This window comes from Mustelus asterias, chromosome 5, assembly GCF_964213995.1.
Source record: "Mustelus asterias chromosome 5, sMusAst1.hap1.1, whole genome shotgun sequence".
NCBI classification, from domain to species: Eukaryota; Metazoa; Chordata; class Chondrichthyes; order Carcharhiniformes; family Triakidae; genus Mustelus; species Mustelus asterias.
Window position 1 is genome coordinate 99,875,693 of NC_135805.1, and position 15,494 is coordinate 99,891,186.

At 46.1% G+C, this 15,494-nt stretch overlaps 1 long non-coding RNA gene across 1 annotated transcript in view; it reads left to right on the forward strand.

Moving 5' to 3' along the window:
* The first annotated feature begins 3,306 nt into the window (after nt 1-3,306).
* Nucleotides 3,307-15,494, forward strand: part of LOC144494149 (uncharacterized) — a 59,418-nt gene continuing 47,230 nt past the window's right edge. Inside the window, exon 1 of the long non-coding RNA XR_013497824.1 lies at nt 3,307-3,354. This is a non-coding gene — a long non-coding RNA (uncharacterized LOC144494149). The remainder of the gene's footprint in view (nt 3,355-15,494) is intronic.

Genomic DNA, 15,494 nt, shown 5'->3' on the forward strand with positions numbered 1-15,494 from the left:
CCTCCCCCACAAAAAGAGACTCGGGGAGATTAGGGCCGTCCAGGCCGCATCCCTCTAGAAGACACAACCCAAGGTTATCACAAACATCAGGGAGTAGCGGGCAACAGGCTGCTTCCATCTCTGCTGTGGATGCCTGGGATCACCAACATGTACTGGTAGGGTAAGAAAAATTAGGAGCAGAAAGGTTGCATGGATGTTCACAATCAGTATATTATTTTCACAGATCAACTTGTTTCAATCATATTCCCACATCTGAGATCTTCCATTTGACGATATGCCCCATGCTCGGTCAGCACCAGGGACCTAGGTTCCATTCCAGCCTTGGGTGACTGTCTGTGTGGTGTTTCCATTTCTCCCCGTGTCTATGAGGGAAGGTGATGGAAGAGAGTATGTCCGGGTGTGTGGGGTCCTTGATTATGCTGGCTGCTTTTCCAAGGCAGCGGGAAGTGTAGGCGGAGTCAATGGATGGGAGGCTGGTTTGCGTGATGGACTGGGCTACATTCACGACCTTTTGTAGTTCCTTGCGGTCTTGGGCAGAGCAGGAGCCGTACCAAGCTGTGATATAACTGGAAATGATGCTTTCTATGGTGCATCTGCAGTTTTCTTTGCTTGCTTCCATTAATTGTTTGAGGATGTGATCTCTGCCTCTTGGTAAATTTTAAAATTAGGATTAAATAATGGCTTGACAATAATCATTTTCAATGAAATGATTCTCATATCTGCTCATTAGCACTGTGATTAAGAATAGGAATCTCTCTCTCCAGGATGATCACTTATGCTTGCATGGGGCATAAACACCTGCACACACCAATTGGGCTGAAAGGCCTGTTTTGATGTAGTAAATATTTTACAGCACTTTGTAATTTAAATTCAATGATAATCTCTGGTGTGGAAGTTGGTGAAATATTTCTTGATTACATTATTTCGCTCCATCCTTCCTACTTAACTTGAGGTACTTTTCTCCATGAGATTATTGCAAATTTATTGGGGCTGGTTTAAAAGTGACAAGTGCTAGTGCTGGATTCTAATTCCAACCAGTCCGTGGACTGTACAGTCGCAATGCTAAGACATTTGTATCAGTGATTTATGATGCTCAGCAATAAAGTCTTTCTCGGTAAATGTTACGTGTCTATCTTTTGTGGCGTGCATTGATTTCTTTTTGCAGCACAGTTCCAGCTACACTTCCAAATGTCAACCTCTGAACGGGTATTAAAAGAATGTAACATCCCCCCGCACAGGTACTCTCCTTTGATCCATGGGTCCGTTTCCGAATTGGAGCAGGATGTTCACAATTCATGTTGGGGAGTCTCAAAGCAGAGAAGGACGATGCGAATGAACCATTTCAAAGTCACCTGGCAGTAAACAAGAACCTGCTGAGGACGCACGACATTAACATACACGGAATTAATATGCACAACAAAGCCTGCTTAGTGTAGTGATCCAAAGCGGTAGGATGCAGAACGGATACCTAGATCGAGTAAAGCAATTAAGGGATTGGCACAGCATTCAAAAAGCAAAGCTTGAGTGGCTTGCTCATGTTATTGGAACCATCCAGTTTATTTATAGCCTTTAACCCACTCCTGAATAGTGTTTCCTTCAGATCATTTAAATATTCACTATTAAAAATACGACTTTTTCTGTTTGTTTCAGTCATTGTTGTTCAATGTGGATTGTGAGGTTGTGGACTAAGGAACATGTAATGAATGATATTGTTGAGAAAGTTAGCAGCATCACATGAAAGATGCTGAGGAATTCTGAGCTCGTTTTCCAACATTATTGACCAAGTCATATTATATTCTGTTGTGGGGAGGGAGGAGCATCAGGGAAAGGGAATTCTGAAATAACGTTGGGAAAATTTGTCAGTCCCAATCATTTATTTTAAACGTCCTCACTAATTTTGTTTTTTCTGATGTAGAAGCATTGTTGCAACCTTCTGAGAGTTAATCTTTTTATTAAAAGATCAGCGTAATTGTTTTTAATGTTCAATATTGCTCAGTCATTAGTGTGGTAACATTGGATTTAGTCATTTTTATTTATGTTACATTAAACTCTCATTAAAATCTTCTACATGAATAATCTTTCAAGAATTACTTTAATTGTATCCTAATTTTTTCAATATGTATATATAAAATGTTAGCTTTTAATACTTGATTAAATTACTGATATGATTATTTAATGTACTGCAGACTTGAGCATTGCTCAAGATGCCAAGGAAATGCAACCTTGTAGTAAGACCATTGATGAGAATTCCTGCAGAATTTTTGGCAATTAATGTAATCTTTTTTTTCAAATGCAGGCCCATTCATGGGTTCTCAGCATCTCTGGTAAGGCCAGCATTTGTTACCGACCTTGAGTTGTCCTTGAGAAGGTGGTGGTGAACTGCTTGCTTGAATGATTGCTATCTGTGTAGTGAAGGTATTCCAGTGATACTATTAGCAAGGGAGTTTCAGGATTTTGGTCCAATGATGATGAAGGAATGATGATGTATTTTCAAGTTACTTCGAGGGGCCGATTTTACCAAATCGGCTCTAAGTGCCGATTTGGTAAAATCGGGAGGGTGGGGTGGGAGGGGGGGAGAGGGGGTGTGATGGATCATTCCCGGCTGGGGGTGGGTGTGACGTCTCATTCCCGGGGGGGGGGGGAGGAGAGGGGGTGTGACGTCTCATTCCCTGTGGGGGGGTGGGGCTCTCATTCCCTGGGGGCGGGGGGGGGTGGAGTGGGGGGGGGGGTGGAGTGGGGGGGGGGGGGCTCTCATTCCCTGGGGGGGGGTGGAGTGGGGGTGTGACATCTCATTCTCTGGGGGGCGGGGTGGGGGAGAGGGGGTGTGACTGATCATCCTCTGGTCGGGGGGGGTTCCGCTGCGTGTCTGCGGCCGATCCCTCCTGGCACCATCACTGGTTCACTACCAGCCACAGATTACTCTTCCCTGCAGGTGTGAGAGAGCGGGAGAGATGGCTGTGGCTGGTAGTGTACCAGTGAATGATCTGTCACACGCCCCCCTCCCCCCAGTGAACCCCCTCTCCTCCCCCCAGGGGATGATCCGTCACACCCCCCTCCCCCCCCCCCCCCCCCCCCCCCCCCCCCGCAGGATGATATGTCACACCACCTCCCCCCCCACAAGGGGTTGATAAGTCACACCCCCTCCCCCCCATCCACCCGCGCCCAAGAGGGCGATGTGGGCCCGCCTCCCTCTCCTCATCCCCCCCCCCCCCCACCAGAGTTCCAACTGCCCCCCCCCCCCCCCCCCCCCACTCCTCCGGCAGACGCCAGCGGACCTGTGTGAAGCCCGGTCACTTCAGCCATGGCTCGAAGTCAGTGTCCAGGAACGTGCTGCAGGCTGTCGAAGGACTGAAGGTGAGCGGGAAGGATGGTGGAGGGAGACCACGATCGAGGTAGGTTCGGGGTGTGCTCTGCCGGGGGGGCCTGCCTCCCAGGGGGGTCCGATCCCGGGGGGTGGGCGGGGGGCGGTCTGCTGGGGTGGTTAGAGGGGGTGTCCGCGAAGGGTGGGCCTCGGCGATTCCCCAGCCGAATAAAAGTACAAGTTGGACTTTTATTTATCAGGTCAGTAAAGGCGCGGACGCGAATTGGGCCGAACGCTGGTAAAGGGGGAATTGATGGTAAAGTTGGGCGCGCACTTTATTATGCCGATTTAAATGCATGCAAATGCATTTTAATCGGCCCGCTGGCCGATTCGGGCGCGTGCCGGATCGGAGCCCGGATCGGCCGTTGGTAAAGGCGTGATTGGCCTTCGGTCGGGTCTGGACCGCGGTTTAGGCCCGACGCCCAACTTTACCACAACTTATAGAACATAGAACAGTACAGCACAGAACAGGCCCTTCGGCCCATGATGTTGTGCCGAGCTTTATCTGAAACCAAGATCAAGCTATCCCACTCCCTATCATCCTGGTGTGCTCCATGTGCCTATCCAATAACCGTTTAAATGTTCCTAAAGTGTTTGACTCCACTGTCACTGCAGGCAGTCCATTCCACACCCCAACCACTCTCTGCGTAAAGAACCTACCTCTGATATCCTTCCTATATCTCCCACCATGAACCCTATAGTTATGCCCCCTTGTAATAGCTCCATCCACCCGAGGAAATAGTCTTTGAACGTTCACTCTATCTATCCCCTTCATCATTTTATAAACCTCTATTAAGTCTCCCCTCAGCCTCCTCCGCTCCAGAGAGAACAGCCCTAGCTCCCTCAACCTTTCCTCATAAGACCTACCCTCCAAATCAGGCAGCATCCTGGTAAATCTCCTCTGCACTCTTTCCAGCGCTTCCACATCCTTCTTATAGTGAGGTGACCAGAACTGCACACAATATTCCAAATGTGGTCTCACCAAGGTCCTGTACAGTTGCAGCATAACCCCATGGCTCTTAAACTCCAACCCCCTGTTAATAAAAGCTAACACACTATAGGCCTTCTTCACAGCTCTATCCACTTGAGTGGCAACCTTTAGAGATCTGTGGATATGGACCCCAAGATCTCTCTATTCCTCCACAGTCTTCAGAACCCTACCTTTGACCCTGTAATCCACATTTAAATTAGTCCTACCAAAATGAATCACCTCACATTTATCAGGGTTAAACTCCATCTGTCATTTTTCAGCCCAGCTTTGCATCCTATCTATGTCTCTTTGCAGCCTACAACAGCCCTCCACCTCATCCACTACTCCACCAATCTTGGTGTCATCAGCAAATTTACTGATCCACCCTTAGCGCCCGTTTTGGTAAAATCGGGCCCCTAGTGTGTCACTTGGAGGGAAGCTTGCAGGTGATGGTGTTCCCTGTACGTGCTGCCCATGTTTTTTCAGGTATTAGGAGTTGTGGGTTTGGGAGCTGTTGGCGGGCTGCATCTTGTCCATTGCAGTCATGGTGGTGGAGGGAGTGAATGCTCAAGTTGGTTGGGCTACCATATGATGATCTCTGGTGGCTTCCCTGTGAGCTTGGAGCAGGGGGCGGTAGGGGAACTCTCTTAATCGGGCACTCTGTGGCCCATGGAGGCAGCCACAATGGCTGTGAACCCCAGACCCCACTTCCCGTTGGGAGGGCAGCCTGCTCCCATGGCATCCTCTTCACTAGGTGTAGTCCGCGCAATGGTCACCAATCCCAATGGCACTGCTGAGATTGATAAACCCCTGGCTCTCCGATTAACTGGCAGCTCTTGGGAGACTTGGTGTCTTTCCTTGTAAGGGATTAGGCATTCCAACAGCAGTGAGTTAGTTCCTGGGTGGCCAAAACTAAATGCTCCTGGGTCTCTACATCAACGGTCGAGATGGAGTTGTCACTAGCTTTCAGACTCATCGTTGGGCCCTCTGTCATTCTGACAAAAATTGCAGCTTTCAAATGCATGGAAAGTTCTGGCTTTCACACAACCCCTGCGATCAAAGTTTGGGCGTCCAGCCCATTAAGTCAATTTAAATGGATGCAAATCCATTTAAATTGACGTCGCACCCATTTCGGGCGCCGTGCCGATCGTGGCCATTTTAGGCACTTGGTAAAGGGGGAATGAGCGCGGAGGCAGATGTGGATCACGCTTTTATATTCTACCCCCCTTGCGATATAGGCCAACATCCCATTTGCCTTCTTGATCACCTGTTGCACCTGCAGACTGGGTTTTTGCGTCTCATGCACAAGGACCCCCAGGTCCCTTTGCACAGTAGCATGTTGTAATTTTTTTCCATTTAGATAATAATCCAATTTGCTAATATTTCCTCCAAAGTGAATAACCTCGCATTTGTCAATGTTATACTCCATCTGCCAGATCCTCGCCCACTAACTCAGCCTGTCCAAATCTCTCTGCAGACCTTCTACGCCCTCCACACGATTCACTTTTCCACTTATCTTTGTGTCGTCTGCAAACTTTGTTACCCTCCACTCAGTCCCCTCCTCCAGATTGTCTATATAAATGGTAAATAGTTGAGACCCCAGTACCGATCCCTGCGGCATGCCACTGGTTACCATCTGCCAACCAGAAAAGCACCCATTTATTCTGACTCTCTGCTTCCTGTCGGATAGCCAATCCCCAATCCACGCTAACACCCTACCCCCAACTCTGTGTGACCCAATCTTCTTCAGCAACCTTTTGTGAGGCACCTTATCAAATGCCTTTTGGAAATCCAAAAACACCGCATCCACCGGTTCCCCTCCGTCAACCGCACTAGTCACATCTTCATAAAAATCCAACAAGTTCGTCAAGCACGACTTTCCCCTCATGAATTCATGCTGCGTCTGCTTAATCGAACCATTCTTATCCAGATGGCCTGCTATTTCTTCTTTAATGATGGATTCCAGCATTTTCCCAACTACAGACGTTAAGCTAACCGGCCTGTAGTTACCCGCCTTTTGTCTATTTCCTTTTTTGAACAGCGGCGTAACATTAGCCGTTTTCCAATCCGCCGGCACGACCCCAGAATCTAACGAATTTTGATAAATAACTACTAACGCATCCGCTATTACCTCTGACTTTTCTTTCAGTACCCTGGGATGCATTCCATCCGGGCCCGGGGACTTGTCCACCTTCAGTCCCGTTAGTCTACCAAGCACTGCCTCCCTGGTAACATTAATTGTATTGAGTACCTCTCCTCCTACCAACCCTCTATCGTTAATATTCGGTAAACTATTTGTGTCTTCCACCGTGAAGACCGACACAAAAAACTCATTTAAAGTTTCAGCCATTTCCTCATTTCCCACTATTAAATCCCCCCTCTCGTCCTCCAAGGGTCCAACATTCACTCTTGCCACTCTATTCCTTTTTATATATTTGTAAAACCTTTTACTATCATTTTTTATATTTAGAGCTAGCCTAGGTTCATAACCTATCTTTCCTTTCTTTATCGCTTTCTTAGTCGTTCTTTGTTGTTTCTTAAAGTTTTCCCAATCTTCCGATTCTCCACTATTTTTGGCCACTCTGTACGCATCGGTCTTTAATTTAATACTCTCCTTAATTTCCTTCGTCATCCACGGCTGGTTATCTCTTTTCTTACAGTCCTTCTTTATCTTGCTGCATCTGTACAGGGCATTGGTGAGGCCACAGCTGGAATACTGTGTGCAGTATTGGTCCCCTTATTTGCGGAAGGATATATTGGCCTTGGAGGGAGTGCAGAGAAAGTTCACCAGGTTGATACCAGAGATGAGGGGTGTTGATTATGAGGAGAGACTGAGCAGATTGTACTCGTTGGAATTTAGAAGGCTGAGGGGGGAATCTTATAAAGACCTATAAGATAATGAAGGGGCTGGATAGGGTAGAGGTGGAGAGATTCTTTCCACTTAGAAAGGAAGTTAGAACTAAAGGGCACAGCCTCAAAATAAAGGGGGGTCAGTTTAGGACAGAGTTGAGGAGGAACTTCTTCTCTCAGAGGGTGGTGAATCTCTGGAATTCTCTGCCCACTGAAGTGGTGGAGGCTACCTCGTTGAATATGTTTAAATCACGGACAGATGGATTCCTGATCGGTAAGAGAATTAGGGGTTTTAGGGATCAGGTGGGTAAGTGGAACTGATCCACTTCAGATCAGCCATGATTTATTGAATGGTGGGGCAGGCTCGAGGGGCTAGATGGCCTACTCCTGCTCCTATTTCTTATGTTCTTATGTTCTTATCATGCTACTTGCCTCACGCCCGACTTTACCAAGTTTTCGCACCCAAAAATGGGCGCAACTTCTTGGTAAACTCGGGCACTCTGTCAGTGGCTGATTAAGTGTGGTCATCACAATATAAAATGCAGCAGGCAGCTTTTCTAGGTAAGTGTAGCGGTGCAATACAATGGGAGAGGGGGGAGAAAATCAAGTAAATACTGAGTTAGATTTTAGGCCGGCGGTTTTAGCAACTTGTTGAAATAAATGCCTTACTTGTGCAAGAAATCATGAGGATGAAAATGAAGTTTGACCTTCGCACATGGTGTTTCCTTTCACTCCAACTTTATGTTTCCCCCACCTCAGCTTCACCACGGGTAACATTCATTCAGTGTATATTGATGGAGGTGCTTGAATATTTGGATGGTTAGTCCATTGTATCCTCCCACAGGTATTGGCTGTCTTCATGCGATAAACATTTTATGGACATAAATTTCACCTTCACAGCTAGCCGAGAGATCTGTCGGAGTAAATTGTTTGCCTCTTGTGGAACCAACCCAATTTTCATGCCATTACTTTCAAGGGTTCTACAACAGATGGCACCCTGTCCATCAGATTACTATCCAGGGGTGAAGGTGAAATTTAGCTTTCAGACTTGAAATCATACTGTGTAGAAATACAATTGCTTAATGTGCCCTCATCAGTTTCCTTTGCACATTTTTTATTAAGGACGTTAACCAAAGGATGTTAGTCCAGCACCTCTGAATAAAAGCTCAAACTAAAGGATTTAAAGATAAAGATGGTAAGCTAATTTTCATGTAACATATCTGGACCTTGCTTTCTTTATTGATTGCTTTAACCCGTTAGAGGATGTCTTTACAATTCTACACTTTGCACAGGTCCCATCTTATCCCTTGACACATTAATCAAATCTGCTGTGTTTGCATATCATCCTCAGATTTCATAAAATCAGCGCTAGCGCTACCCCATTGTAGGCCATGAAGTCTTAATCATCTTCTATTGTTTGGTTATTACAATGGGCAAAGGACAGTTTACAGAGTCAAACATGTGATATAAGATTTTTAAAAGTCCAAGAGATAGTAGCAGGTGTAGGCTTCAAGCCTGCTCTACCTTCAATAGGACCATGGCTGATCTTCTACCTCAACTCCACTTTCCCATTCTTTCTTTATGGCTGGAATTCTCCGGCCGTTCACATCCCTCCGTCGCTGCCAGCGAGGATGGAGAATTTGGTGCTCAGCTAAATCTCCGTTCGCTGCAGCGGGACGAAAGAATCCTGGCTGTGAGTGAGGTTGGAGAATCTGGCCCCATGTTTTTTAGAGTCTCTTGGTACCACAAATCTAGCAATCTCTGTCTTGAATATTCTTGGTGACAGTGCATTCAGAGCACTCTGGGGTGAGAATTCCAAAGATTCAGAACCCCTCGAGTGAAGAAATGTCTAATTTAAGGCCAAAATGGCTGACCCCTTATTCAGAGACTGTGATCTGTAGTTATGGATTCCCCAGCCAGGGGAGACATTCTCCTACCTCATCAAATCACTAGGATAACCTCTCATTTTGCTAAATATAGGTCTCGTCCACTCCCCGCAGAACAATGATTTCATCCCAAGAATTAACAAGACTAAAACTGTACACGGTACTTCATGTGTTGTGGCAAGGGGCTAATAGGTGGGGCAAGGGATCAAGTGTGGGGAGATGTGACCAATCACAGAGAGAAGATAAGGCAACAGAGCAAGATGATAATCTTGAGATAATCAAGAGAAGTGATAATCAGAGTGTGGTAGGAAGGAACAGAATGTACAAACTTAAGAGTGCACATAAAGCCAGAGATTGCAAAGATGATAAAATGGAGACTCAAAGGCTCTGTATCTGAATGCACTTGGCATTGGTAACAAAGCAGCTGAATTGAGATGCAAATAGATATAAATATGTATGTCCTGAAAGCCACTTGGGAGACCTCATTGCAAGATGACAAGAATTGGCATTTTGAAAGGACAGGAAGCTAGGAAAAGTTCAAGGCGTAGCTCTGTTAATTAAGGATGACATTACAATACAGAGAGATGACCTTAGATCTAAAGGCCAAGATTAGAATCAGTTTGGGGAGAGCGAGTGACAAGAGTTCAGATCGGGCTGCCAATAGCTGGACGTCATTACACGAAGGGGGGATTCTCCGACCTCCCCACGGCGTGTTTCTCGCGGCGGGAGGTGGTGCACCATTCACCCGCAGTGGGATCTTTTGGTGCTGCCGCTGCCAATGGGATCTCCCACTGACTCCACCCCACACTGCCAGGAACCCACAGCACGGGGCACGCCATTGGTGGGACTAGAAGATCCCGCCGGTATGAACAGCTGGAGAATTCCGGCGTATGAGTGGATTGCTGATTCAGGTAAGTAGGAGTCCAGATGGCCGTCGCAGGAAGCTGGCATTGAACAGGAGACCACACACTTGTTACAGGACACAAAAAAGAATGAACTATTTTACCAGTCAGGTGTCTACCTTGGAGTGAGTTGCCACTGCTCAAACATGTGATGAAACTGCCAGCCAAGGCACTCCCGTCCTGAGGAGGAACCCCCGATGCCCCCCTGTTCCCGCTAGCACAACCCCCGCTTCCCCCAGTTGACATGCACAACCCCCATCTTGCAACCCAGAAAACCTTAAAGCTGGTCACTTACCTCCCGTCTTCTCCTCGGATTCTATGGCGCCAGGGCCTGGCTTTTCAGCAACTTCACCGAATCACACCGGCGTGACTTCCAGCTGGGGAGGCAAGTGCATCATGGGAGGCTGCTGAATGGGGCTCCCAGCCCGCGAATGAAAGCCAATTCAGTAAAGAACAACCATGAAGCAGAAAGTCGTTAATGAGCTTGCATCGGATGACAACATTGGGTGTCATAACTCCCATAGAGAGGAATAGGTTTCAGCAATGGTGGCTGCAGTAAAGAAAGATGGCATGGTCAGGATATGTACAGTGCACTTGAACAAAGAGCTGCTCAGACTTCATCACTCAATGAAGACAGGGGAAAAAGTTTTTGCAGACATGTCAAATGCCAAAGTTTCCAGTATCCACGATACAAAATGAAGCTCTAGCTGAACTCATTAGATGAAAAATCCTCAAAACCAACCACATTCATGTCTCCGTTAGGCAGATATCATTTTCTTCATATGCCCTATGGGATCTCCAATGGCAGCGAGGTCTTCCAGCAGTGCATGAAGCAACTCTTTGCAGGCCAACCTTGTGAAGTCATTGTTAATGACATCCTGATTTGGGGTATCATTGTTCAAGAACATGTTGCACATCTCCATCTCATCCTCGACAGGATCAAGACTATATAGCTGAAGCTTAACCCTATGAACTGCAGATTCAGGGTCAACCAGGTTCCTTACATGGACCATTTACTCACAGATGATGGTCTAAAGTCTGATCCAGAAATGACTATATGACAGAGGGTCATTCCTGCGGACAAGCACTTTCTTGATATGACAAACTATCTTTCCAGGTTCATCCCATGTTATAGTGAGGTCACTGAACCTCTGGACCTTTTCATCAATTTCTCCACCGGGATGTTGAATGGTGCTGGCAAGAGCACCACACAGTGATTTTCAACAGACTCAAACAAGCACTGATAGCCCAGTGCTACAATACTTTGAAATTTGAGCACCCATAGGCAGGCACGGTGGCACAGTGGTTAGCACTGATGCCTCACAGTGCCAGGGACGTGGGTCCAATTCCCAGCTTGAGTCACAGTCTGTGGGGAGTCTGCGCATTCTCCCCATGTCTGCGTGGAGTCTGCACGTTATCCCCGTGTCTGTGTGGAATCTGCACGTTCTCCCCATGTCTGCGTGAGTTTCCTCCAGGTGCTCTGGTTTCCTCCCACAGTCTGAAAGATGTGCTGCTTAAATTCTCCCTCAGTGTACCCAAACAGGCGCCGGTGTGTGGCAACAAGGGGATTTTCACAGCAACTTCATTGCAGTGTTAATGTAAGCCTACTTGTGACACTAATAAAAAAAATAAACTATACTTATATGCCTCCCAGCACGGGTTTGGAAAGTCTACATCCAGAATGCCAGAGCAATAGTCTTTGCATCAAGCACCCTGACTGACATTGAGACTCATTATGCCCAGACTGAAAAGAAACTTCTTGCTTTACTCGTTGTCTATCAGAAATGTCATGACTTCATAAAAGGTCTCCCTGCAACAGTTGAAACAGAGCATTATCCATTCATAACTATCTTAGAAAAGCATCTCCATGCTGCAGCTGCACAACTGCAGTGCATGATGCTTAAATTGCAACATTAAAATCTTAGCGTTTTCTACAAGTGTGGTAAGGAGCTGTACTTGCCTGATGCCCCCTCCAGAGTCATCTTATTACTACATGGGCATAGAGGTGTTGTCCTCTTGTCAAATTCAAGAACTCGAAGATGCCTTATGGGTCGACATCACATACAGACAATTGCACAATGTCAATTTGAGGGGCTGACCAGAATCCTCAAGTGAGCTTCCTCACGAGCTCATTCTTCACCATCAGAGATGAACTGGCCTACAGAATCGACTGATGCTGCATGGCCAGTGATTTGTCGTCCCTACTACTCTTCAGGAGTACTACAACCAACAACTTCACTGAGGGCACCCCGGGTTTGAAGTAACTAGGTACAGGGCCAAGAAATCACTGTACTGGCCCGACATGTACACCATTATTCTTGACTGCTACTTATGCCCAAAAGCCTATTGTTTGTTGACCCTGGATTGATAGCTCAATCTGCGCTTGCAGTAATTCTATACACCAATTCCTATATACATTGTCAATGTTATGACCTTCACCCAACATCTCCAAACTGAATGTTCCTGAACGTTGCTACTTTGGCCCAGACATAGCCTTATTTGTCTTACATGCTGGAATCCTTGAGTTGCTGATTTAAGGGGTCACCCTGATCCTGATAGCCCTTTACAAGCAAACACAGAGAAGATACTAAAGTTAGATACTGCAGTATGTATCAGTTAGCTGTTGGCAGCTTCAGTGAGATCAGTCAGCTTACGATATCTGAAACAATGCAGCATAAATTCACCACAGACAGTAACACAAAATAGGTAACTGCGAAATGGCTGCCTGCTGTACACCCTGCCTGGAAACACTTTCAACACGTCAATCTATGAATCGTAATGCAACCACCTCGATAGAATGAGCAAAATACTGTGGATGCTGGAATCTGAAGCAAGAACAGAGGCTCTGGAAAAACTCAGCAGGCCTGCCAGCATCTAACAGGGGAGAAATAAATTTAACGTTTCAAATCATAGATCCTTCATCGAAACTGAAAGGAGGGAGAATGTGTTAGAGCAAAAGAAAGTGCAACAAGAAGTACTTTAACAACAAATGGCAGATGGCCAGATATTTGGTGGGGGGGGGGGGGGATACATTTATGCAATCTTATCTCTTCTGTTTTTTAAATATTCCATACATGCATTACCTCAATGCAAAACACCCCATTTTGGGCCCTGGAAAACAATCCATCAGTGAACATCTTGATTAATTTATGTGCTGCCAACTGGGAGATCCTGGATATGTCTTGGGCAGCGCTCTGGCAGGATCTGGAACCAAAACAATTCTAGGCACTCTTACAGGCGATTGGTAGCGATTGGCCACAAGTTCCAACAGAAACCAAAGTGTTCTTGTAGGATACTACAGATATTTACCACTACTTGTTGTGACAATATGAGCTGCTTTAAACACTGCACTCAGAAAGATCAAGAAAGCTAAGCCTTTGCCTGTTGATTTTGTTAAGGGCCTCCTGCAAGCTCATCCCTTTGTGGCTCCCCTCCCTGCTTCTTCCCTGTCCATTGAGCAGGGGATTAGCAACAGCAGGCTGCTGCCAGTCACCTTCCTCCTCATCCAAGGTCCAATCTAAGGCAGCCAGAGTGCAGAAATGAGCCTCTCACCGCGAGTGCTCTGAACAAAGCCTTGGCCAGTGGAAGGTAAGAAAACAGGTTGTGAGCACCTCAGCTGATGTCTGCATGCTTAACTTTTAATAAGCCCCATGTACTAGCTGTGATTCAGTTGGTAACGCTCTTTTCTCTAAGTCAGAAGGTTTTCAGCTCCAAACCCACTCCAGAGACTTAAGCACGAAAGTTTAGGTTGACACTCTGATGCACTCCTGAAGGAGTGCTGCACTCTTGAAAGTACTGCCTTTTGGATGAGATGTCTGCTCACTCAGGTGGATGGAAAAGATCCTATGACATTATTTCAAAGAAGAGCAGGGGAACTTTCCCTGATGTCCTGGCAAATGTCTACCCCTCAATCAACAATCAATATCACTGAAAAATGTAAAAGATTATCTGTGCTTCTTTATCATGTTACTGTTTGTGGGAACTTGTCGTGTGCCAACTGGCTACTGTATTTCTTACGTTAGAACACTTCATCGATTGTGAAGTGCTTTGGAACAGTCTGAGGTCATGAAAACACAAGACTTTCTTCCTATTACCATTGTGTCCTTCTTTTGGTTTCACTCAGGAAGCCTGGGGAACCAGTAAATGCACCTATCAAATTTAAATGCTGGTTAAAAATTTGTTGATACACATGGATTTAAATATTTGAATCGCTATCCTGTCCATCTGCAGGTATTTACACATACCAACACGCCCGATTTAAACCCAGACTTTGGCAAACTGGAGCTACGGAAGCACTATTTGTGATCCCCACAATTACAAATCCTCACAGATATTTAAATCCAAATGCTCCGTGTTAAAATTCCCTCATCTCTGTTGTGGCAACAGAACGTATGACTTCTTCGGAGGCGATGAGCTTGTGGTATTATCGCTAGACAACTAATTCAGAAATGCAGCTGATGCTCTGAGGACCCAGGTTTGAATCCTGCCACGGCAGATGGCGGAATTTGAATTCAATTTTTAAAAATCTGGAATTAAGAGTCTACTGATGACCATGAAACCATTGTCGATTGTTGGAAAAACCCATCTGGTTCACTAATGTCCTTTAGGGAAGGAAATCTGTTGCCCTTATCTGGTCGGGCCTACAAGTGACTCCAGAGCGAAAGCAATGTGGTTGACTTTCAACTGCCCCTCTGAAATATTACTGTTTGTAATACATATAAATGATTTGAAGGAAAATGTAACTGGTTTGATAAGTAAGTTTGCGGATGACACAAAGGTTGGTGGATTTGCGGATAGTGATGAGGACCATCAGAGGATACAGCAGGATATAGATTGATTGGAGACTTGGGTGGAGTGATGGCAGATGGAGTTTAATCCAGACAAATGTGAGGTAATGCATGTTGGAAGATCTAATACAGATAGGAAATATACAGTAAATGGCAGAACCCTTAAGGGTATTGATAGGCAGAGGGATCTGGGTGTACAGGTACACAGGTCACTGAAAGCGGCAACACAGGTGGAGAAGGTAGTCAAGAAGGCATATGGCATGCTTGCCTTCATCGGCCAGGGCATTGAGTTAAAAAATTGGCAAGTCATGTTGCAGCACAGTGGCACATTGGTTAGCACCGCTGCCTCGCAGCGCCAGGGACCCAGGTTTGATTCCTGGCTTGGGTCACTGTCTGTGTGGAGTTTGCACATTCTTCCTGTGTCTTGCGTGGGTTTCTTCCGGGTGCTCTAGTTTCCTCCCACAGTCAAAAGATGTGCAGGTTAGGTGAATTTGCCATGCTAAATTCTCCCTCAATGTACCCGAACAGGTGCCGGAGTGTGGCGACTGGGGGATTTTCGCAGTAACTTCATTGCAGTGTGAATGTAAGCCTACTTGTGACTAATAAATAAAGTAATTTAACTTTACGTTAGCTTTATAAAGCCTTAGTTAGGCCACACTTGGAATATAGTGTTCAATTCTGGTCGCCACACTACCAGAAGGATGTGGAGGCTTTGGAGAGGGTACAGAAAAGATTTAC